Here is a 23,389-nt window from a genome sequence, read left to right on the forward strand (position 1 = left end):
TTCCTTACACTCACTTCCGCTGTGCGTTCGCTGCTCTGCCACGTGTTACCTTCCATTTGCCACAATTTTAAACAGTCATCATGTTCAATTCTCGTTTTTGTTGATTTAATCAACCGCACTTTATCTCTAACATTATTTAACACCTCTGAGTCAAGAGTACCTATGTTTGGGAAAGGTTTCACACACTCCCGGGTCATCTTGACCCATTTGTCGCAGTATGCCGTAGCATACGCACCGTATTTATTATACATAACATATTTTGCCGAACCAACCGGCCATTCATTAGGTAGCACAACATGAACTATCTCTAGCGTTTGCTTCGTATCCATTGTGAAAACAACCTATTTCTCAACGCTACGCAAAAAGACTTTTACCTGTTCTCCTTTCAAACAGAACTTACTAGAGATTTTTTTTATTCATGGACGTTTTCAACAGGCACGTCCCCTTAAGATATTAATGCCCTTCCTAGTGTGAGTACTTTACCACTGTCAGCACCAGATATCAATTAAGAATATCAGTGGTTGCAGCGTATTTCCTCCCACATCTCCCAAGTCGCAATCACGGCTGCACTAAATCAACCATGCGGTCCGATCGCACGGCTTACGGATACTAACTATCGGTAAGCTTTGCGATTAATATTTGGGAATGCCGCGAAAACCTGTTATTTTCGCTTTGAGTATGCCATGCATACTCTGTGGTGTCTCTTTATCACCTGCTCTTATTAGAACAGAACACCACTCACACAAAGGTTTCTTTATATCCTGCTCAGCCCTAGAACAGAACCTTTGTTGTCAGGTCACCTTTTTTAACATGCCCCGTCAGACACACCTGAACTACAGCGCTATGAATTTTTAAATAGTACCACACTGCCCTCCCAATACTCAATCACGGCCTTGCCATGCGGTCGATTTGCACAGCTCAATGATTCATTATGCGGACCACAGATAACACCGCAATGCTCTGTCCCTTCTAGCAAACAATACCCTTTATCAGTGAATGTCGTGATTAGTATTGGGTGCACGTGCGAAAACCTATAGTTGCCTATTAGTTACCAGTATACTTTTGCCTTTATGTATTTATTCACATACACACACATAACCTTTGTTTTCTGTACAGAAAATAACTTTCCCAAACAATGGCACGATCTTTTCAGAGACTTTACCAAGTGCTTACAGTATGCATATAACAACTATCAAAACTATTGTTCAACCACGTGGCAAATCTACCGGAAGTTCGCGTACGCACTGCAGGAACTACACATACGCACAGCAATGCAATACACTTTTAAAACATAAAACGACAATAAAAAGAAACATTTTTCTTTCTTGTCCCTAGATTCTAATTAGCGTTCCTTCAGTCTATGCAACAACGGACATTCGGTTTCGCAACACACAGTGAACCACAGGTATTAGACGTATTACGTACTTTCCTGCTTTATACGACGCGTCCGTCCATCCACCCTTTGTTGAGGAACCGAATATCGTAAGCGTTGCATACCTGCCGGTAACGTAATTCCTAACTCACGAGCCCCCAAATTATTAAAGTAATTTTATCGTTTTAAAATAAGCATTGCCCAATCAATTGAATGTGTGTCCAAAGCACAAAGTGATTTATTTTAGCAGATGTAAATAGTCAATAATTCAATACATTATTATATCATGATAAAGTACAGTACAGCACAGCCAATACCAAAAGATAAGTACATACCAAATGCAATCGCTTGCGCACGCTGCGCACCCACCGGACCCGATGGACAATATTCTGTATAGAATATTGTGTCAGAGTTGACTGAGGCCCCAGTGAGATGCAACTAATATATATACAGTCAGTGTTTCATTGTGAACAATAGAGATGACGTAGATTGTTTCTATAGGTCCAGACGTTGGGTGGGTCCAGGCCAGACAGGTAATAGGTTGATTCAATCTAAGGAATCCAAAGGTGGGGGTCTTCTGTCCAGGGGGTCTGCTCCTTTTCATAGCCAGTATCATACAAAGGTTTACTCTCTAATATCAATAACTAAAGTATGCAATGTGCGATCTCTTCGCCGACTGCACCGGACAGCTGCTGATGATTAGGGCTTCAATATGATATCAGGCATGACACCTTTCCTATTACCTAAACCTTTAATAACACTACAATGTACATATAATCAACATATACATATACATATATATATATATATATATATATATATATATATATATATATATACATATAGACCAATAACAAACCGAATACTATCTGCTCCTGAATTACAGTGTAACAGAACCAATATGAAATTATATAAATAACTAACTGTTGTAATGCGAGTGTGTGCGTGCTTATTTTACCGTGCGAACGCACCACGTCACGTAACACGTGGCGTACGCTTCGCAATATGCACGGCAAACCAATATTAAACCAATATACTTTCGTTCATCCAATTATACGACTTCAACAGGAGGTCTCGTGAGAGTGAGACTCATAAGATCTCCTCAGTAAGGAGACTACTCAGCGCTGCGGAAGGACTACAGTGACAGTGCTCAGCAGCATTGATCGGGCCAGGGGCCCCCCCACACCGATCAATAATGCTGCTGAGCACTGTCAAGGGCCCCCTGGATGCCCGAGGCCCCAGGGCTTTAGCCCAGTTAGACCTCGGGTTAATCCGGCCCTGCTTCTACCCCTAGATACTTGTTGACCTTAGGGAGGATAACCAGAATGGCCCATTCTGGTGTGAACGGGAGGTAATTTACCAGTATGTCTAGGGCAAAGTTTCTGACTTCAATTGGGGCATTTCCAGAGACAATGAAGCACATCCGCTTCTCCCTCTTGACATCTCGGAAAGTTATGAGAGGAGGATGAACCCATTCGAAAACTATGATGGGGGATACATAAGAGCTATGGTACGCATTTAGAAATAATTCAGTGTACATACTCTCCGGGATCAGCCAACTAGAATTTGAGAAGAGTTTTCAGTGTTATTTCTGGGAATTACTGTAATCATTGTGAACGACCCATTGTAGTGGTTGAGTTATCAAATTGTTCTCTGATAAAATTGTAGTGGGAAGTGATGGCTTTGTGTTGAGGGGGTCTTTGGGATAAGACAGAATCTAAGGGATTCTGCCAATCTAGATTCGAGAAACCTCTTACTATGCTGCTAATGTAATGTTGTGCCTAAAAATAAGCAAAAGAGAAGGGACTAATGAATTGAAACGTCTCTGTTTCTTGTGCATGTGTAAGAGGACGTCTGTTTGAGATGTCTAGTAACCAGCCTATTTTCAGGTGCGCACGCAGGATTGTCAGGGGGGGGTTACCCCCCCCATCGGGAAAAAAAACCCAAAAACGAGAGCTGCTGCGCATGCTTAGTTTCTGCTGCACTGTACTATACAGCATCTGCAGCGCTGTCAATACAATACAGCACCGCCGCCGCCGCTGTCAATACAATACAGCACCGCCGCGAACGCTTCTTTGACAGTGTCGCGGCTGCTTTATAGTACAGTGCCGATATGTGGGGCGCTTTGTTAGCGGAGGGGAGGGGTTTCTGGGTCTCCCTGCGTGCGCCACTGATTTTAGTAATACTTTTTCCCTCTAAGCCTCAAAGGAGGATAAGCTTCCCTGAAATTCAGGATTGAAGAATAATGATAGAAATACAGATTTATAAAAGTTTAAATGGGCTTTGTGTTTTGGAATATGCCAGGCCTTGCAAGTGTTCCATAAGAGGGGGTTGTCTTTAACTTCTTGGGCTCTTTCCTGGTTATGTAGGTGAAGAAAGGACACCAGATTCCTGCTCAGTGTTTATTTCTGTCTTGTGGAGCAAATCCCGAGATGTTGGAGTAGGGCTGAATGAGTAATGTTTGTAAAATTGATCCCACCATTGGCTTATGTTTGTTGGAGCTTGATTAAACTAATCCTGGGTCTTTTATTTCAGATAACGTTTCTGAAAAGTGAATTTAAAAGTTTGGTATCTTTTTGGGTGAGGAGAAGTGGTAGGTATTCTAAAAGATACATAAGTTTCAGGAAAGATATAATTTTGATCAAGTTGGCCCTCCCTAAACAGGCAAGCTGGATACAATGCCACCCCTCTATCTTCCTGGTTATGGAGGAGATAGTGTTGGAAATATTCAATGGAGGGATTTTTACTAATTTGGACACCTAGGTAGGTAATGCATTTTTTTGCCCAATGAAATAAGGTATGTATGCCCCATGACGGACAAGTGATGCCCAGGCTATTGATTTATTTAAGTTAATGGAGAGTCCTGATATTGATCTAAATTCTTTGAGTTTGTTCAGTATTAAGGGTAAATAAGAAGTTGGTTAGTAAAGCAAAATATCATCATAGAAGACCATAACTTCGATTTCATGATGTCCAACCTGAATACCTCGAAATTCTTGCATCTGTTGCAAGATGCGTAACAACAAGGGGTTCATGGATAAATTGAACAACAGGGGAGAGAGCGGACAGCTCTGACATGCACCCCGATGCATTTCAACCCTTTCCCCACGTAACCCAATGAGAAGAAATGTGGTAGATGGTCCATTATATAAATAACAGATTAGACTGATGAAGATGTACCCGAAGGCATTGTATAAGTATGACTGTAGGATTGCATTAAATGTCTTCTTAGCGTCAAGGCAGTAACATTGCGAGTTTGGGTTGTGAACAGATACAGGGGCCGCTACAGCGGCTCTACTACCCTTGGCTGAGTGGCGACCCCCCCACAAACCCCAGCTGGTGTCCCAGCAACAGCGTAAGGGGTATTGAATGTAATCTAGTGGCCATGGTTTTTGCTGAGATTTTAAAATAAACATTCAGAAGTGTAATGAATGTAAAGGCCTGTATGAGGACACCAGCTGGGGGTCTTTATTAGGCTTTGGAAGGATGATAGCATGTGCCTCATTAAAAGTAGGGTAAAGTGGTGTTTGTTTGTGAATTGTCCATTGACCTCTGGTCTTGTCAGATCTTGGAATCATAGAAAATGTCACATATAAGACAAATTTCTAAAGAGATCTGAAAATGACTTCTCACTGGAGAGAAAGGGAGCTACATATTTATCAAAAGTCTATTGTGTATATCACTAACACTTATATTTGTAGGTCAAAGCGATCTAAAAAATTTACACAAAACTGGAGACTGGTATTGGAGAAACCTTGAATGGGCCCCACTAGTGGGAGGAAAGGTTAGGTATCTAGAGACAAAGTTAACCTTTCTAAAGACAATTATAATAGATGCTTAAGTGTAGCACAATAAAACAGTACAAGTGCAAATATTACATTTAAGCTACAAGCAGAATGAGCAATGCATACTGCTGTGGTGTTGTAAAAGAGTAATACGAGCCCACAGAAATAGGAACTGAGAGTGCTATGATGTTACCAATAATTCTTCCTTTCAGAAACCGTATTGAATGTAAGTGAGCAATAAAAGTCTGAGTAAACGTAGAAATAAACGTTTACTTAGGTATTATCAGTTGTGATAAAAATATTTCAAGATAGTAAGAGCAACCATATGGCAAACAAGGCTCCACAAGGTACCAAGACAAAGTCACAAAGGGAGAAATCTTGAACACCAACAGGCGAACATTGCTGTCATGTGTCAAGAACTGTTTTCTGAGATGAAAGTAGTACAATCAAGGTCGAGATAATGCAATGCATACACAGGTCAGATGCTCAAAAAAGTATATAAAGCCCGAGGCATGCTGTAGAATCAGGGGCAAATCTAGACGTCTGAATTTGTATGATATGAGAAACTACAGCAATTATATAAATAATAATGCAGTCTCAGTAGTTACCACCAGATGGCAGCAGGTTACAATTGGGATCCATTTGCTGAGTTGCTAAGAGATTTGTCCTCCGTTGAAGAGCAGTGCTGTGACCTGTAAAGGGGGGAATCTGGAGCAGGCTCTGTAGTATTACGTGACACTGTATAATGAGAGTATAGGACATTGTAAGTCCTAAATAGTACAGAAAGTACATCAGGAGGGGTAGTAGTAGAATCCAGCAGTTAGTGAGCTCCAGGCAAGGAACGGTTCCCAGCAGCCATCCACTGTTTATAGGCTTACTCCAATGTGGATGTACACTTCCAAAGTGAGATAAGAATACACAATCTCCCTAGTCAGGATGCAGTACTGTCTGGCTGTAGTTCGGTATTCACAGACATGATTGGCTCTCAGGCACGTAATAGAATCACTCCAAAGAGAGCTGTTAGTTCAAGACAAAGTCTACCCTGTAAACCACCCTAGTTATAGGACTTATAGGGCAGTTCCCAGAGCCACAGCCACATTGATGGAACGTGGGGGTGTAAACACTAAGGTGGACAAGGGTCAGTCACCCAAAGACTTGACAGAACCTTACTCAATAGTCCTGACCGGGAATGTGGCCAGATGGTCGAGGGTAATCCGCGCATGGGGATCAAGGGTCACTTGCCCAACAAGCATGTGAGATGGTGTCTCAGAGCGGTATTCTCCAGGGCCCGGTTACACAGCCGTCCGGTTGACCCCCCCCCCAGTCCCAGGCATGTAAGTGGATTAGTGTTGGTACAGACACTGGGATCAAGGACGATTGTCAAGTCAGCCTTGTTATGGATAGTGCAGGTGTCAGTTTCAGATGTGATAGCACTCATGCGGGGGCTGTGTTGTTTGCTGCCTGTAGTGATATAGATGGAACAATGTAGTTATATCACCAGGCTGTCACTTAGAGAGGGTGCCAAGAGTCACCAGGGCCGTTGCAGATCGCTCCTCCAGCCTTTAATCCCCATAATCAGTTTGGTGGGAAAACTGTCTCTTTAAGTCCCAACAGTAGGACCGGACTGTAGTGTAGAGTCGTCCGTGTTCACGATTGTCAGCCGTTTGCATTCCACAGTTCGTATCACAGTGGAGGTTATATTTTGATGGAGAGAAAAGCCGTCAGAAGTACGTGGATGGCAATTGACTGAAGATCTGGACATGGAGCGATGCTAAACTGTGGCCATCATGGATGCCTCCCACCATAAAACCTATGTTTTCCTTTTTTAAGTAATATTCCTCACTGTAGAATAATGGACTTCAGATTGCGTGGAAAGAGCATTATAACCAGTGGACGAAGTGGAAATTTAGAAAGTATAAAATTGTAAGTGAATGGAATTAGCGTTACAATAAAGGCAGTAGGAGAAGGGGCAGTATGGCGTACCACCGTATACCAGCCCGCTTCCACCACTGATTATAGCCATTTACTGACAACAGTTTCTTCTCTGAGATCTTTGCAGATGTCCTTTCTCTGTGTCATGGAGTTAACACAAATCTGAATATTTCAGACTCAACCAAAGGTTCTGCTATTATGAAGAGGTTACAGCACTTCCTGATGATCAGATCATGAAGTGGACTTGATTAGCACCACCTAGGTCAAATTACCTTCTTTATTGATATTGGAAGCACTAAGTACTTTTTCACACATGGCTTCTTCATGTTGACTTATTTTGAATGGAATAAGTAAAAACAAAGTAAAAATTTTTATGGGTTATTTGTCACACGAGATCACACATTTTATGACTTGGTAAGGACAAGATGATAAATATGTCCTGATATATAAAAACACAGATTTCAGGGTGTACTTTTTCACATGACTGTATACTAGGCCAATGGTGCTTAGTCTGTAGAGAAGACCCTTCTCCCCATATTAGCTGTGACCTACACCAAGTCCCAGCCACTATGTTTTGCTCTCTCTACCTATCAGAGTCTTCAGTACGGCCGGAGTATGATTGTAAAACAAAATCAACTAGTTAAAATTAGACTCAAACAGTTGTCTGCGGTTCTGTGGGCTATAAAGCCATTCTGATATCATTTTGCTAATAACCCTTATACTTCATTCGCTTCCACCTCCTTTATGTGCCCAACAATTATTTTGTCTTATCAGTGTTTTATTTAGAATTTTCAAAAATTGCTTTGAGTTCTTGAAGGTCTGGAATGAACTCTCTTTATGGATTTCACCGTTCATTTAATATAATACTCTGATAACTCACTGTTCAACTCCACAGATTATAGTAATAAATTAATGGGATCTACAGCCGTAATAGGTCGCGCTACTGAATTTAAACAACTGTGATGAGAGGCTGTGCAAACAATAAATAAATACCGAGCCATGGGGTATTAAGGTATCTGCCCCTAAGAGCTTACAATTTAAACAAACATGTCGCATTAATCCACTGAGGCTATGATGCAGTGAATAGTTACATGCAGTCATAGGAAACGTTGTAGTACAGGAAATTTGAAAATAAAATGGGGACATTTTTGAAAGCAGAGTAAGAAAACAGGTGGAAAAATGGAAGTTTATATAAAACATTGAAATGTCATTATAGAATTCTCAGGCAGTGTTGTATCCACCGTGGGTTAAAGGTGTGTAGTGCACACCGGCTCATTATTCATGGAGCCTCCACACCGGCCCTTTGACTATTTGGTGCACCCTGCACTCACAGTTGTACAGCCACAATTTGGCAATTCCTCCTATACTGATCCTGGATGGGCCCATGGGGAAGGTTCTCCCATGTTCTTCCGGGTTCTAGAAGTTCTCGGCACAGTTAGTTTAACTGCGTCAGCGGGGAATCATCAATTCCTTAGGCATGCTGTCTAGAGATGGAGTTGGTTGGGAGTTGTTCTAGTACTCTTAATGTACTAGACATGAGCCATGTGCTGGTCTCAATACCTTGTGTCACTGGAGTTGGTTAACTTTGTAGATGCTTGCTCCAGGTGCCATGGTAAATTCCCACACTTACCCAAAATAACTTATTTGGAAAGGTTCCTTTAGTAACCCTGTGATAACCCCTCCCCAGCATCCTCAATGTAGGCAGTGCTGCAAGAACGGTAGTATGGACAGGTACACAATACCATTTTCTTGCTCAGAGACCACTCCTTACACAGATTTACTGCTGGATTTGATCCTCTGAACTCTCTCTGACTGCTCCAAGGAGAAAACATGACCATTGACACATCACTCAAATTGCTGTCCCAGAATGCCTTGCATGTTGGCTCGTATTTTAGAGCGCCAATTTTAAAGATGCTGACAATGCTCAGAGAGGAAATATGTATAATCAAACTTCTTATCTGAGCAGGAGGAGCATGCTCTATGGAACAACCGTAGAATGTCCCAGGAACATATCAGGAGAGGTACATAAGATTATCAAGTGCTGTGTTGTGTTCGATTTTGAGCATGTGCTCTCTTCTATATTATAGTAGTGCATAAAATGTATTAAACCAATATTAGCTGGGGTTTTTTATCCTTTTTTAGTGGTTCAATTCTAAAATACTAAATCCTAATACATATTTCCATGGAAAGATATATTGAAAACATTTAAAAAAAACAAATGTTAAATGCCCCCTGAATACTCAACCCACATGTTGCTATAAACTGTATGTTTTGGGACTTAAATAATTATAAACATACTCTTAAGGAAGGTTCACTGTATGTGCTCATTCTTTCCACACAGGAAAACCTAATGGAAAACTGACCACCTCTAAAACAAACACGAGGCAATGGTGCTCATCCGAATGCTCACACTTCTTCAACCCTACACTTTCCGTGCAGAAACACTGCAGATTTCTTAAAAGCCATAGAAATTTGTATAAAATGTGCATTAACGAGCAAGAAATCTGCATGTAATGCATTATGCATATAAACAAGTCTGCATTAAAAATGAATTGTTTTTTGATTGAAGTAAACAGCTGGTTAATATTTCTGCATGATTTATCATGCATGGAAAATGCAGTAAAAACTCCTCTAACACAGATGCATTTCTTCTCCAGTTTCTGGTGCTTATAGTTTCTATGCTAGGACAAATCTATAGTGTAGATTGACTTTCATCAAATGTTTTTTACCACCTTCTACGTCAGGTTTATGCATAGGAAAAAATGAAATTTGAGCAAACAACTTAAATGTGTGAGTGAGCCCTAATGGGCTGCATTGTTTTTTGTTGTTTTTTAATTAATTGTTTTTATCAAACCTTTATTCCATTATGCATGGGAGAATTCCTTAAAACTGACTTCAACTCTCAGGCGCTTTCAGTGGAGCTACATGAGGTGAACAGACTTATTGATGTGTTGCTGTTCTCATCAGACAGGCTGTTACAGTTTGGCTGGAGCAAGATTTACAAGCACTGCAGTGCAACAAGGTGTGTCCTGTAAGAATCCTTGTACACGAGTAGTCCTTCACCCCGTTCATCAGTGCACACTTCTATGACCACCTCAAAGAATCACAGGTGAAACAATAACACACTGTGTTCCTGGAAGGAATATCAGTAATATCTATAGGTTGAAGTAGGAGATTTGGGATATGTATTACATTTGCTGGTGGGGGCAGGGATTATCATGAATAAGGCTATCCTCACACAGGATGCTGTTAATTACAGCTCCAGGTCATAAGTGTGGGAATATCACCTCTTAGTTAGGCTACATTAGAACTACTTAAAAAGTGGAGGAATAAACCATACCTGCCAACTTATTAAATCTGTATTCCAGGAGATCGGAGTACAGATCATGTGACAGAGGGTAGAAAACTGCAGGTTTGAAAAGTGGAGATGTTGCCTATAGCAACCAATCAGATTCTAGCTGTCATTTTGTAGACTCCACTAAATAAATGATAACTAGAATCTGATTGGTTGCTATAGGCAACATCTCCACTTTTTCAAACTTGCAGTTTAGTAAATATACCCCTAAATGTAAAACATCTGTTCATGAAACATATTCACAGCCAATGTCCAATATTTGTTTTTTAAAATAAAACAATATACAAAGGCTAATGAGAAAATGTAATAGCTAACTAGCCAACTAGTCAATGTATTCTATCCTAAAAAATACTTGTATTTTAAGAGTTCTAAAATGTGTTCAGCGGTTAATTTTCGGGTCCAAGATTTTACTGTGGAGACGCGAAGACTAATTAGGGACAGATGTCTCACTTCACCCAATCAGCAAACTTAAAGATCTAAAAATATCTCCATATATTTCTGAGCGCTTTCAAACTATGGTTCTAATAAACCATGACTTAGATATATGCCCAGAGGTTCAGTGGGGCATGTTCTTAAAATTGGTGAGTCTTTTAAACGACAGCGAATGTATCTCGTAACATTTAGATGAAACACTTTGGGGTATATTTAAGAAATCACGGTAGTGCACTATCGTGCACTTACCGTGGAAATCAGGTCCTGATGTGCCCTTCGCTAATTTATTAAAGGTGCATTGCAGCAGATATCATGGATATCTGCTGCTTTACACTCTTGATGGTTTTTGCGAGCAGTCACCATACAACAGTATGATGACTGCTCTGGCCGCAATCTAACAAGTCCCGAAATTATTATTTTTTCGGGAACTTGTCATGTTAATGCTGGCGTACATTATCAGAATTGAAAATATCCAATGCTGTCAGCTCTGCTCCGACGAGCAGAGCTGGACAGCGCATGTGTGGAGGGATCACATGATCCCTCCCTGTTACTCACCGCTCTCTCTGCAACGATAGTTGCAGAGACAGAGAGGGGATCTTTGTGCGCATGTGCAAGTCTTGGAACTGCACATGCGCAATTAAAGAATGAAGAGAACGAGGAGACGACCCGGAGACAGCGCTTCCGAAGAGGGGGGTAAGTATGATTTTTTTTATCATAGAAACAGCAGTTTTTCGGAACTGCTGTTTCTGTGATCTGTTGTTCATAAATTTGAGAAATAGTTCAATCCTTATCCATGCAATAAGGATTGATAACTATTTCTCACTTTTGCCGAACATTGATAAATGTGCCCCTTTGTTGCAGCAAATCAGTTACCTCCGATATCACAGCCAGTTTTAAACTTTCCTTGTTAGAATCAAAGCTGATTTATCAATCACCATAACTGATATGCCATAAGGTAGATATGCTAGAGTTATTAAATAGGTGCAGTCAGTGCAGGTTGAGTTTATTGTGCCACACACGTCAATATTGTGTAAGCCTAGTCTCATGATTATGCACAAAGTATTCAGCTGTAAAACATGCACCAACATTGGTGCATTGGAGACAAATCAACAACGCTCAGATATCATTGAATTCTTGCAGTCACTGGCCTCCAGCACTTGATTTCTCCTCTGAAGAAGCCACGCTTGGACCTTGGATAAACCTGTCAGGAATCTGAATTTATACTAAGAACTTTTAATATATTTCCAATATTATTCTGCCAGCTGGTGAACGTATATTTGCAATCATTCAACAAACTGAGCACTGATGATTTCTTTCTCTTTTGGGAAATACCCCCATAATGTTATATAAAACTAGTAACTAACTCCCAACAGATGCAGTGGGGAAAGAACAATCATGACACGACACTAGTAAATTGGGCGCACTAGAGAGACAAATTGGTTTTTAATCTACTGTCAATATTTTATGTTTCTACTAATAACATTGTAGAATTTCATTATGACACATTTTTGAGTGAAATCACCTGGGGTCAGTTAATTAGCTGAGTATTATGCGTTAATTAATTAACTGCGCCCAGGTTCATTTAGTCAGGAAGTCAATAAGAAGTGACTAACCACACAAATGTCTCCTTCATTAAATGGGTCATATGGTCCTTATATTGTATTTTGTAATCTGACACAGATGTGCAGACGAGTGTCAGTAGAAACCACGGTCCACAGCAAAATGCCTGAAGATGAAGTGCATACGCGAACACTACCGAAGCACGTTTGCACGAACACTATCGAAGCGGGCTTGCACGAACACTTCCAAAGCGCGCATGCACAAACACTACCAAAGCGCGCATGCACAAACACTACCGAAGCGGGCTTGCACGAACACTTCCAAAGCAGGCTTGCACGAACACTACCGATACGCGCATGCACAAACACTACCAAAGCGTGCTTGCACGAACACTACCGAAGTGGGGTTTCATGAACACTACCGAAGCGCGCGTGCACGAACACTACCAAAGTGCACTTGCACGAACACTACCGAAGCGGGCTTTCATGAACACTACCGAAGCGCGCATGCACAAACACTACCAAAGCGCGCTTGCACGAACACTACCGAAGCGAGCTTTCATGAACACTACCGGAGCGCGTATGCACAAACACTACCAAATCGCGCTTGCACGAACACTACCGAAGCGGGCTTTCATGAACACTACCGAAGCGCGCGTGCACAAACACTACCAAAGTGCGCTTGCACGAACACTACCGAAGCAGGCTTTAATGAACACTACCGAAGCACACTTGCACGAACACTACCAAAGTGCGCTTTCATGAACACTATCGAAGCATGCTTTAATGAACACTACCGAAGCACACTTGCACGAACACTACCGGAGCGGGCTTGCACGAACACTACCGAAGCACACATGCACGAACACTACCGGAGCGGGCTTGCACAAACACTACCGCATGCACGATTTTCAGAGTTGTTTGCTCATCAATAAATTAAATATACTGGTCTGAACAAGCCCTATAATTTTATTTCACATCTATCCTTTGAAGGTTTAGATAAGTGTTGTTTCTCCTTTTTAAGAAGTGATACATTTCAAATCTATTTTGAAGCATAATGTACTACAACCACTAGATGGCGAGCTTCATCATACGCCAAAGATTGGCTCTTTTAATTTTAGGTCACTTAGTGCAAGGTTAAAAATATTACAAGTCTTCAAAATATATGTACATTTTTACATAGTCTTTATTGAAAAAGTTCAAGACTAAACATAAAACAGTGTAACAGTCCAAACAACATGAAACAGAGAATAAATAATAGCAGCTAACATAACAAGAACAAATGACAACTAACAGCCTTATGAACAAATAGTTTGCAGAATGTTAATATTCAGATGTGTTACAAATGCCAAATTAAACCCTTTTTTTTCTTTTTTGAGGTAGATAAGGGAACCTAGCTGTCGTTAACTAGTTATCTAAGTTACTAAATATGGATTGCTAATAGAAAGATCAGATTGATTTATGTTTTGAGAAAGAGAATCGGCATTGGAACATGCATTTAAGATTAACTTATTAAAAGGTTAAGTGAGAGTTGAAATGAGTGGCCCGATGTTCTCAGATGTTGTAGAAAGTCCTTGATGAATTTTTTTTTATACTTGTAAAGCGCTACGGAATATGTTGGCGCTATATAAATAAATGATGATGATGATATGCTCCATACGATAAGAATAACAGACTCTTTTTAGGACAAAGATGTTGGAGACTGAAGATTTCCAATCAGCTGCTAATTGACAAGTGGCAGCCAAAATTCTATTTCTCTAGAGTTAATTTTTTGATGTATATGGCTGGGGTTATAAAGAAGGGAAGTGGAAAGAAATTAGAGAGAACATCAACTTGTGAGATGATGTAAGTTAAGATTGGGCGACCCAGAAGCGTTTCAGTATCAGATGCTCCAACCAGTTATGTAATAAAAGAGACAACCAGTGAACAAGATCTCCAGCATGTATTGGAAGTGGAGGGGAACATTTAATGAATCCTAGTTGGAACATCATGCAGATGATAGACACATTTATAAGGGTTTTTATTTTAACACAAACTAGAGGCGAGGTTGTTCCAGATATACAACCACTCATCTCCTTCAAATGTTGCAGCTACTACAGTTTCCCACTTTATTTTATGTGGAAACTTGAATTGGGTTTTATCGGGGTCAAATTGGTATAAATGCTGGTGATAAGCCTGAGATGACGCGTAAAGCCTCGAAATAGTGCTGGGTCTAGCGGTCATTATTATGAATACTAATGATTAGTGGAATCTCTGGAACTGAAGGTGCTGCTAAAACTTATTTCTGGAAATCTAGTATTTGGTGTGAATCTCTGCAAATCAGGGGAAGGGATGATACTGGCTGAGGTCATTTACACTTTGCACACTAGCAGATAACCTAAAGGACTGATATTTGCCTGGTGGGAAAGTGGGGTAACCCCAGATAGGTGGGGAGACAGAGATGGAGCTAAGAGGAATGTTTTATTGGTGTGGTCCCAAATGCTTAGAGGTCTATTTATTAAGCTGCAATGAGCCAATAATCCGGAGAAAAATACTGTTTTTTTCCAGAGAATGGTTATAGCAGCTCTTTAAATGTATCAAAGGGTAAAAGGAGGTGAAGTCAGAGATTTATGCTGGGCGCAGCACTTCCTATAGACCACAGTCTTAAAAGACTAAAGCCATCTCGAGATAGCAGTCGCTTATGTTTGCAGTGGAGTCCTTAGTTCTCCATAGAAGACACCGTGGATCCATCGCCAGGTCCCATCATTACGCACATGCACAATAGCCAGGGCTGCCAAGAGGAATTCAGGGCCCGGGTACAACAAACTCATGGGGCCCCCCCATAGTTGAGTAAGCCCTAAAAATTTTTTGCGCCGCCTAACGGCGGCGCAAAAATCACGACGCGGGTTTGGTCATACATTCAGGGGCGTGTCAATGCGCCATTGGGGCGTGGCTAGCCTAACGACGGTGCAAAAATTTTCGGGAATGTGGTCATACATTTGGGGCCGTGGCAATGCACCGTTGGGCGCATAGCTAGCACATCAAAATCACTAGGTCCTGAATTCACCACAGCGTCACATATGTCCAAGCACTCCTGACTTTTAAGACATCCAGCACCACAGTGTAGTATACAAAGAATGCAGTGTGTACACAAACAGTTCAGTCTTGGCCTGCGCCCACTGGGCTCACCAAACATTGGCATTGTCCCTACTAGAATCACAACATTTCACACACTATGCTGCTCTGTCCTACCTGTTCTTCTCACTTTCTCCACCCGAGGCTGCTGGTTTCTTTAGTTGTGGCTTGCCTGGATCTTGGAATGTAGAAGGACCTATTTGGGAAAAAAATGGCTACATTTAGAAAATTTCAGTCAGACGCAGCGTTAAATCAATAGCACCCACGATTAATAATTAGGCCTTCCTCCAGCCCCAACATTAAAATAATAGAATTCACATGTAATAAATAAACCTATTTCCCGTCATGCAAACAGCCTAGCAATACCTATTTCCCGCAACCATCACTGCCATTAAATAATTCATAGTCACATTTAATAAATAGACCTCATCCTCCCCAAACTCACCTCCACATTCAATAGGCCCCAAATCACCCCATCTTAAATTAATAATCCCCACTATTAAATTGCCTCACCATCACCCTACAAACAAAATAGCGCCCATTAATTAGCCACCACCTACCGCACACACACTACATTGCAACAAGCCCCATCACAACTACACTGCGCCCTCCATGCTGCTTTCCCCCCTTTTTATTCACTCTGTGCCTCTTTGCCCCTTTTTTTTATAACTCTGTGCCTCTCTGCCGCTGTTTTCCTCCTCTGTGCCTCTCTGCCCCTGTTTTCCTCCTCTGTGCCTCTCTTTTCCTCCTCTGTGCCTCTCTTTTCCTCCTCTGTGCCTCTCTTTTCCTCCTCTGTGCCCCCTTTTCCTCCTCTGTGCCTCTCTTTTCCTCCTCTGTGCCCCTCTTTTCCTCCTCTGTGCCCCTCTTTTCCTCCTCTGTGCCCCTCTTTTCCTCCTCTGTGCCTCTCTTTTCCTCCTCTGTGCCCCTCTTTTCCTCCTCTGTGCCTCTCTTTTCCTCCTCTGTGCCTCTCTTTTCCTCCCCTGTGCCTCTCTTTTCCTCCTCTGTGCCTCTCTTTTCCTCCTCTGTGCCTCTCTTTTCCTCCTCTGTGCCTCTCTTTTCCTCCTCTGTCCCTCTCTTTTCCTCCTCTGTGCCTCTCAGTTTCTTTCCTTACCTTTTGTCAGCTTCTTTCTTTTCTTCTCTTCTCTTCTGTCTTCTCTTCTTTCTTCTTCTTTGGTCTTGTCAGGCTGCGGCGCTCCTCACTGACTGACTGCCGGGCGTGACTTGATGACGTCACGCCCGACAGTCAGTGTGAATGGAGAAGACAGGAGAGGAGGGACGCGGCGCCGCGGTCACGTGAGTATTGATTTTTTTTTTATTTTTTTATTTCTTATAGCTCCCCCCACCAACGCCCCCCCCCCCCCCCTCCCCCTACCCCGCGGGAATTTTTTTTTTAAAAAAATAAAAATACGCAAAATACAAAAAAATAAAATAAAAAAAAAAAATGACAAAAAATAGCAGCAAGGGCCCGGCCCGGGCCCCCTGGCATGGCCGGGCCCGGGTAAAATGTACCCGCTCCCCCCCCCTCTCGGCGGCCCTGACAATAGCCACACAGGGGTCAGTTTCTCCTTTCACTTACAACATTAGGAACTCGGTGAAAGGGTTTTTAGTTAGTTTAAGAGGGGGGTTATGCCAGGGCTGCCATAGTAAATACAAGTTGCAGTACAGTATACAGTGATCATCATCATCATCATTTATTTATATAGCGCCAACATATTCCGTAGCGCTTTACAAGAGGATACTTGTTGTCGCCCGCCAGCTACCCATGCTAAATAGACCCCTTAGAGAGAGTGATACAAGTAGATGTGATTTAATTGAACCAGCATATTTCTATTACTAATCTCATTGCCAGAATTCTGCTGGAACCAATATTTATAGTCTGAGTTTGAGTAGACTACGTTCTGCATCGCCCGGACAAAGCTTGAGGCACCTCTTCCTCCTGTCCAATTCCAAGCTTTCCTTTTATGTTCAATTTATTCACGAACTTAAAACCATTATTTGCACATTATTTACAATAATAATAATTATATTACAGGTCAACCCCACCTACCCATGTAAGAAGCTTTGCCATCGTTACCATAAGGTCTGACTATATCTAGCATAAAAAAGTGGACGGCTCCGCTCAGCTCACTTCTCTCTTTGTTCCCTTTCTATACATAGAGAACATGCACCATCCAAGATAGGGAGATGCAAGGGCTGCAGTAGGCTTGTCATTAAATAATAAGTAATACAATCATTCCTGCTTACATAGCACTGAATTGGTGCTGACTAAAAGAAAGTGATACCTCCTGTAAGTTGAAAATAAGGTTTATCCATACTATTATTCTATAGGCTTTGTGGCCATCTTTTTCCTTAGTTAAAACTCACTCCTCTTGCGCTAGATCCCCTTCACTGACTCTCTTGTGCCTGCTGTCTGTCCCCCCCCCCTTGGAATGTAAGCTCTTACGAGCAGGGCCCTCCCCCCCACCTGTCTCTATACCTAGTCTTCTCTTCCAACGTCACTGTACTACTTATGCTTGGAGCTTCTGGAGTCCTGGTATTATTTGCTTATAGGTCTGTAATGTATGGTCTACTGTTTGTATTCTGTACGTCGCTGTGGAAATCTTGTGGCGCCCTATAAATAAATGATAATAATTATAATAATAAAGTAATATAAGACGTAAAAAAAAATTCAAAACTGTTATTGCGCACAACATGCTGCACTTTTAAATATTAATTTCTTGAGAATAGAGAAGATTTTTCCACTGTACGTTAAATGCAAACGCATAGCTGTCCTGAAGCCTCCAGGAAGCTCACAGTGGCTTAGTGGTTAGCACTTCTGCATCACAGCACTGGGGTCATGAGTTCAATTCCCGACCATGGCCTTATCTGTGTGGAGTTTGTATGTTCTCCCTGTGTTTGCGTGGGTTTCCTCCGGGTGTTCCGGTTTCCTCCCATACTCCAAAAATATACTGGCAGGTTAATTGGCTGCTATCAAAATTGACCCTAGTCTCTGTCTGTGCCTCTCTCTCTCTCTCTCTCTGAGTATATTAAGAAATTTAAACTCTAAGCTCCAATGGGGCAGGGACTGGTGTGAATGAGTTCTCTGTACAGCGCTGCAGAATCAGTGGCGCTATATAAATAAATGGTGGTGATGATGATCTGATTGTTTTTTTTCTGGAGATTTGTCGAAGTTCCAATGCAAAACTCCATCGACCAACTCACACTGTGTCTAATCGCAGCCTCATGTTAGCATAAGTTTAATAACATTGTTAGTGATGCAGAGATATCCCCATCACCCTGCAGAACACCAGCATGGACATGAATGAACATTTTACTTTAAGTAATATTCTTTATTTTGTTCTTTTTACTACATTACTGTTTATATATTCAGTGTTTTACATCTTAGCAGTCAGCCTCTGTTCTTGTGATCAAATAGCAAGTTACTGTATGGTGTGTATAAAAGATACTGAATGGATAGTCCACGCACAGCATTGTAGCATCTAGTATTATCCAAATGAAAGAGTAGACGTGTACTGATTACATGTAGACAGAGAGGCAGACGTGGTTTGTGGTTCTACTACTGGGCTCGGAATTGGTGGTGGCTGCTTTGTGCTCCAATCTGCAGACTCCTTCATTAGCTCAGAGGACAATCGGTTGTGCAGGAAGTATTCTCTCCAGGAATGCAGTGTGGACGTTGGTGGTATATAGAGGAGAAACAGACAGAGAGTTGCGACTAGAGGGAATATAAAGGAAGGGTTGCCCTAGCCCAGGTCCCTGCCCCCACTGAGGGAGCTGCAGATGTGCAGTGAAACGACCATCGTTCATTTACTTTTTTAAGATTTGATATTGGAGCACTTGCCACAAACAACATAAATTCACCCACACAAAGGGCCACGGGTAACTGGCCCTAGGAGACCCCTTTGGAATACAAGAACAGTAACCCTGGTCAAACACTTTTCTCTTTAGCTGGACTACAGAGAATTAAAAGCTCAGCAGCACTGACTATCGCACCCGGGTGTCTGCCCCAACGTCCCGGCCGTCACCATGACGACCGGGACGTCACTTCCCTCCAACTCCAAGGCAACGGTCGGACGCCTCCTCAGCGTCGCGTCCCGGCAGCCGGGCGCGCATGCGCTTTAGGGACAGTTAATCAAGATTCAGCCTGTGGCTGAATTAGCAGGCATTAGCCTGCAAGTGTGATTTCAGGGCTAAGTCCTGATTGGTCCTTGTAGGGTCTGGCAATTAACCTGCAAGTGTGGCTTTGCCTAGGGGCAGGTTTCTGATTGGCTGTGGGTTGTATTTAAGGCAATGAGGTCTGCTGCCTCATTGCCGGTTATAGCTTCTGTGCTCCAGTCTGCTGACCTGCGTGTTCCTGTTCTAGTCTTCTGAGACCGTTACTGATTTCCCGTGTATGACCCCTGGCTTTGAATTGGACTTCGCTCGTGTTTCCTGTGACCCTGATCTCTGCCCTGTTTACCGGTTCTGCTATTCGCCTGTGACCCCTGACCTCAGCTTGTTTACTGATACTGTTGTCTGCTGCCGGCCCTTGACCTCTGCATGGACCTGACTCTTCTTGCCTGGGTTCTCCCCAGCCGGTACACACTTCACGACCCTCTGTCAGTCTGCGGCCCAGTCTGTCCCCACCATCAGGGGCTCCAGTGAATACCTGATTGGCAGAGTAGATTCCGGGTTGTGTTGTGCCGGCTGGAGGGGTTCCTAACACCGGGGCCACTGTTCGCTCTTTACTTTTCTTTTCTTTTAATTTTGTGTTTTGTTTCAGTTTCTTTTCCATATACCATCCTATCCAAAACTGTGCTTCCAGCAGAAAATGCCACACAGAGGCTGACATACAGACAAACGGACCATTTCAGCTTAAGGCCTTGTACACGTCTGGTTAAACATACCATGTTACCCATGGTGCAGTTATCTACATCTCGCACACGGATGGACACAAGTAGAATAGCTTATCGGGTACTTCTAAAGGCTTTGCTTACTTAAAACAATTTTTGTTCTTTCACCTATACATCTGAGTACCGCTGATCATTTGCAAACTTTACAAAGGATATACCCTCATGAACTGTGGAAGTTAAGCTATGGTGAGGTTACAGCATTAAAAAATTATGATTAAGTTTATTTTAAAAAAAAAACGACCTAAAAAATAGAAACACTTAAACACTTATTTTAAAACTCCATGTATCAGGCAATTATTCATATGTGAAATTGATACATTCTAAAAAAGTTGCTATGTTGATGTGCTTAAAATTCAGTAGTACTCTTCTGCATACACTGCGAGCAGTAATAATTCAATGACAAAATAAAGGATTTACAGTTTGCATTTCTGAAAAGTGAGATGCAGGTAAAACAGGTAGCAGACATGCAGTTACCAGCAGGTATCAGGACAGTCAGTGACGCAAATATGAAGTGCAGGAAATCTGCAGCCAATAGGAGAAAAAAGAGGGGAACCATCTGTCCCTCTAAAAATCACATATGAAATGAATAATTCCAAGGCGCATCAAATAACAGATATGGATGGAGCTGAAACTACAAAACTCTGTTTCCATCTATATCTGTTATTTAATGCACCTTGGAAATTTTAGTTTTATACAAATATAACAGATGGCAATAAGCAACTCATGATCATTGTTGAAGTAAATAGGGCATTATGGGTGAGGATCTTTACTCTGGTCCGCGTTAGAATTAGGAGTGTAACGAAGCTCCGTTCTTATCTATAAAGGGAAATGTGGGTTTATTCAGCACTCAGTAGCCACAGTAGGTCTATAGTATATAAAACTATATTTGGTTAGTGTGAAAACTGGATATTGTATGTTATTGCTGTATGATCAGTATTGCATTTTCATTAATGTTCATTTGACAGATAAGTAAAGGATTACAGAAGAGTTGGCAAACAATAATAATAATAACAATTACTATTTTATACGAGTAACACGTTACTAACAATCTGGGTGACTGATAGCTCTTCTGTCTCTTACCATGTTAACAGTCTATTAGTATATATAATAAAGCCAGTCCCTCTTTGTAATCAATTTTGCTCCTATTGAAAGGATTCCAAAAACTGTGTCCTTAGGTGACGTCCTTCAGTGCTTCCCTTCCTGCACTGTAAGGTGTTTGGTGTGTCGCTAATTGCTTTACTCAGACGTTTTCTTTGCCCTTGTAAATGCCCTGATTGTGTATTCTTCAGCCCAAACTTGTCCAGATGTGCTTCATTTGTAAATCACAATTTCTAATATTCTTTCAGGGAGAGAGTCCTGTATAAAATTTATTCATTTCAGAATTCAAGGTTAAACTAACACCGTGACAATGGATTTAATAATATGTCAGTAGAGATGTCAGAAATCCCTGTTCGGGTGGGCGATATCCTAGGTCAGCGGCAGAGGGGCACTGCGCTCCGTGGAGGCTGCCGTGTACATTGTTATCTTTCCAGGAATTGAATTAGAATAATCAGTCTGTAGTTAGAGAATGTTTACCACCATTCCCAATTTAATCTGTTACTTTGGACTTTCTCAATGGAATGTGGATCTTTCTCGAACCAGTGTCTTTTGTGTTATTTGGGACATTGTTTTCAAGGATATGTGGATTAGAACAGACAAACTGTTAATTGGCCAGTGGTTGGATCAGATAATTAGTTCAGATAATTCCAGGTGGTTAGCTCATGAGGTTAGGATGGGGGAATGTGGGCCAATGTTAGTTAATAGTGGGACGTTCCGTGTAAGTAATACACAGACGGGGTTAACATGTGCCCCGTGTTTGATTACAACCATAATGAAGGGCACCCGAGTCTTCTAATGCTGTCACTGTGGTGAATTAGTGAGTAGTGCCACATATGGTATCATGAGTAGTGCCACATATGGTGTCATCGTAGTCACTTTAAGTGGGAAGTAAGAAAACATTACAGTAGTGCTAACTGGATGGGTCCCATTCGTTACTATAGTTACTATTACTGTGTAATATTAATTACATGGTCAGAATAGAAGTGAGGTCATTATTAAGTGTGAAATCCATTAGGTTACAATGACTGGTGTACACATACATATATAATACAATCAGGGAAAATAGTAATCCATACATTGATTTACAGTCAGATATTAGTGTCTGCATCATGGATGCAAATCCAAGCATAGATTTAAATGTAGATGTCACTTGAAAACCTAAAGGTTACTTGTTGAAGTAAATGGCTGGATATGAAAAGAAAACCAGGGCAATTCACTCTGTCTTACAACATTTCTAGTGGTTACAGATCCTAGCTGGAATATATTAGGAAAGGATAAGAATCCTTATATGTTCATTACCAAATTAGTGTGTCATGCTGCTTCATAGCATATTAAACGTGTGTATTTTGGGCATTTGCGCAACCTTTTCATTTTTAGATGAGAGAACAGAATGCTGATTGTTGGCTGAGGTTTTACAGAAGATGTACACTAGGTAATAAATTTTAGATAAACAACCTTGTGATGTTTGGCTTAGTGGCCTTCTGCTCTGTAAGCGTTAATATAGATGTATTGTCATCATGACGTGATCTTATTGGTCACAGGAGATGTCATTGTCAATGTGTCCTTGTAACGTTGCTGTGAGCAAGCTGACTGCACAAACATTCCAGTAAAGGTCACATCTGAAACCAATTTCCTGTTCTTTTGCACAAGTTAATGCCAGGACTGTTTTGTCTGGAATAAGTCATTTTCTGCAAGGTATTTTACCTTGTGGTATCTGTAAAAGAGTTGTAAACCTTGGGTTAATCCACTTCTTTTCTTAGTACTCCCCTGCACATCAGTGGGGGTTATCTCCCCTGGAGCTCCCACTGTTTCTTCATAGCAGCCTCTGAGCACTGCTAGAGGGGAGGAGCAGC

At 41.6% G+C, this 23,389-nt stretch overlaps 1 protein-coding gene across 3 annotated transcripts in view; it reads left to right on the plus strand.

Annotated features, from left to right (window-relative positions):
- The window catches only part of SPECC1 (sperm antigen with calponin homology and coiled-coil domains 1), a 286,055-nt gene that overhangs the window by 22,751 nt on the left and 239,915 nt on the right, over positions 1 to 23,389 (plus strand). Inside the window, exon 1 of one of the 3 annotated variants that reach the window (XM_075196915.1) lies at positions 10,096 to 10,111. The exons of 1 other annotated variant lie outside the window; for it this stretch is intronic. The gene's annotated coding sequence lies outside the window, so the exon portion shown is untranslated. Of the gene's footprint in view, positions 1 to 10,095; positions 10,112 to 10,159; positions 10,199 to 23,389 lie in introns of those variants that run through there. One more of the 3 variants, XM_075196914.1, reaches the window with a different exon arrangement.

Source organism: Mixophyes fleayi, chromosome 2 (genome assembly GCF_038048845.1).
Source record: "Mixophyes fleayi isolate aMixFle1 chromosome 2, aMixFle1.hap1, whole genome shotgun sequence".
Taxonomy (NCBI): domain Eukaryota; kingdom Metazoa; phylum Chordata; class Amphibia; order Anura; family Limnodynastidae; genus Mixophyes; species Mixophyes fleayi.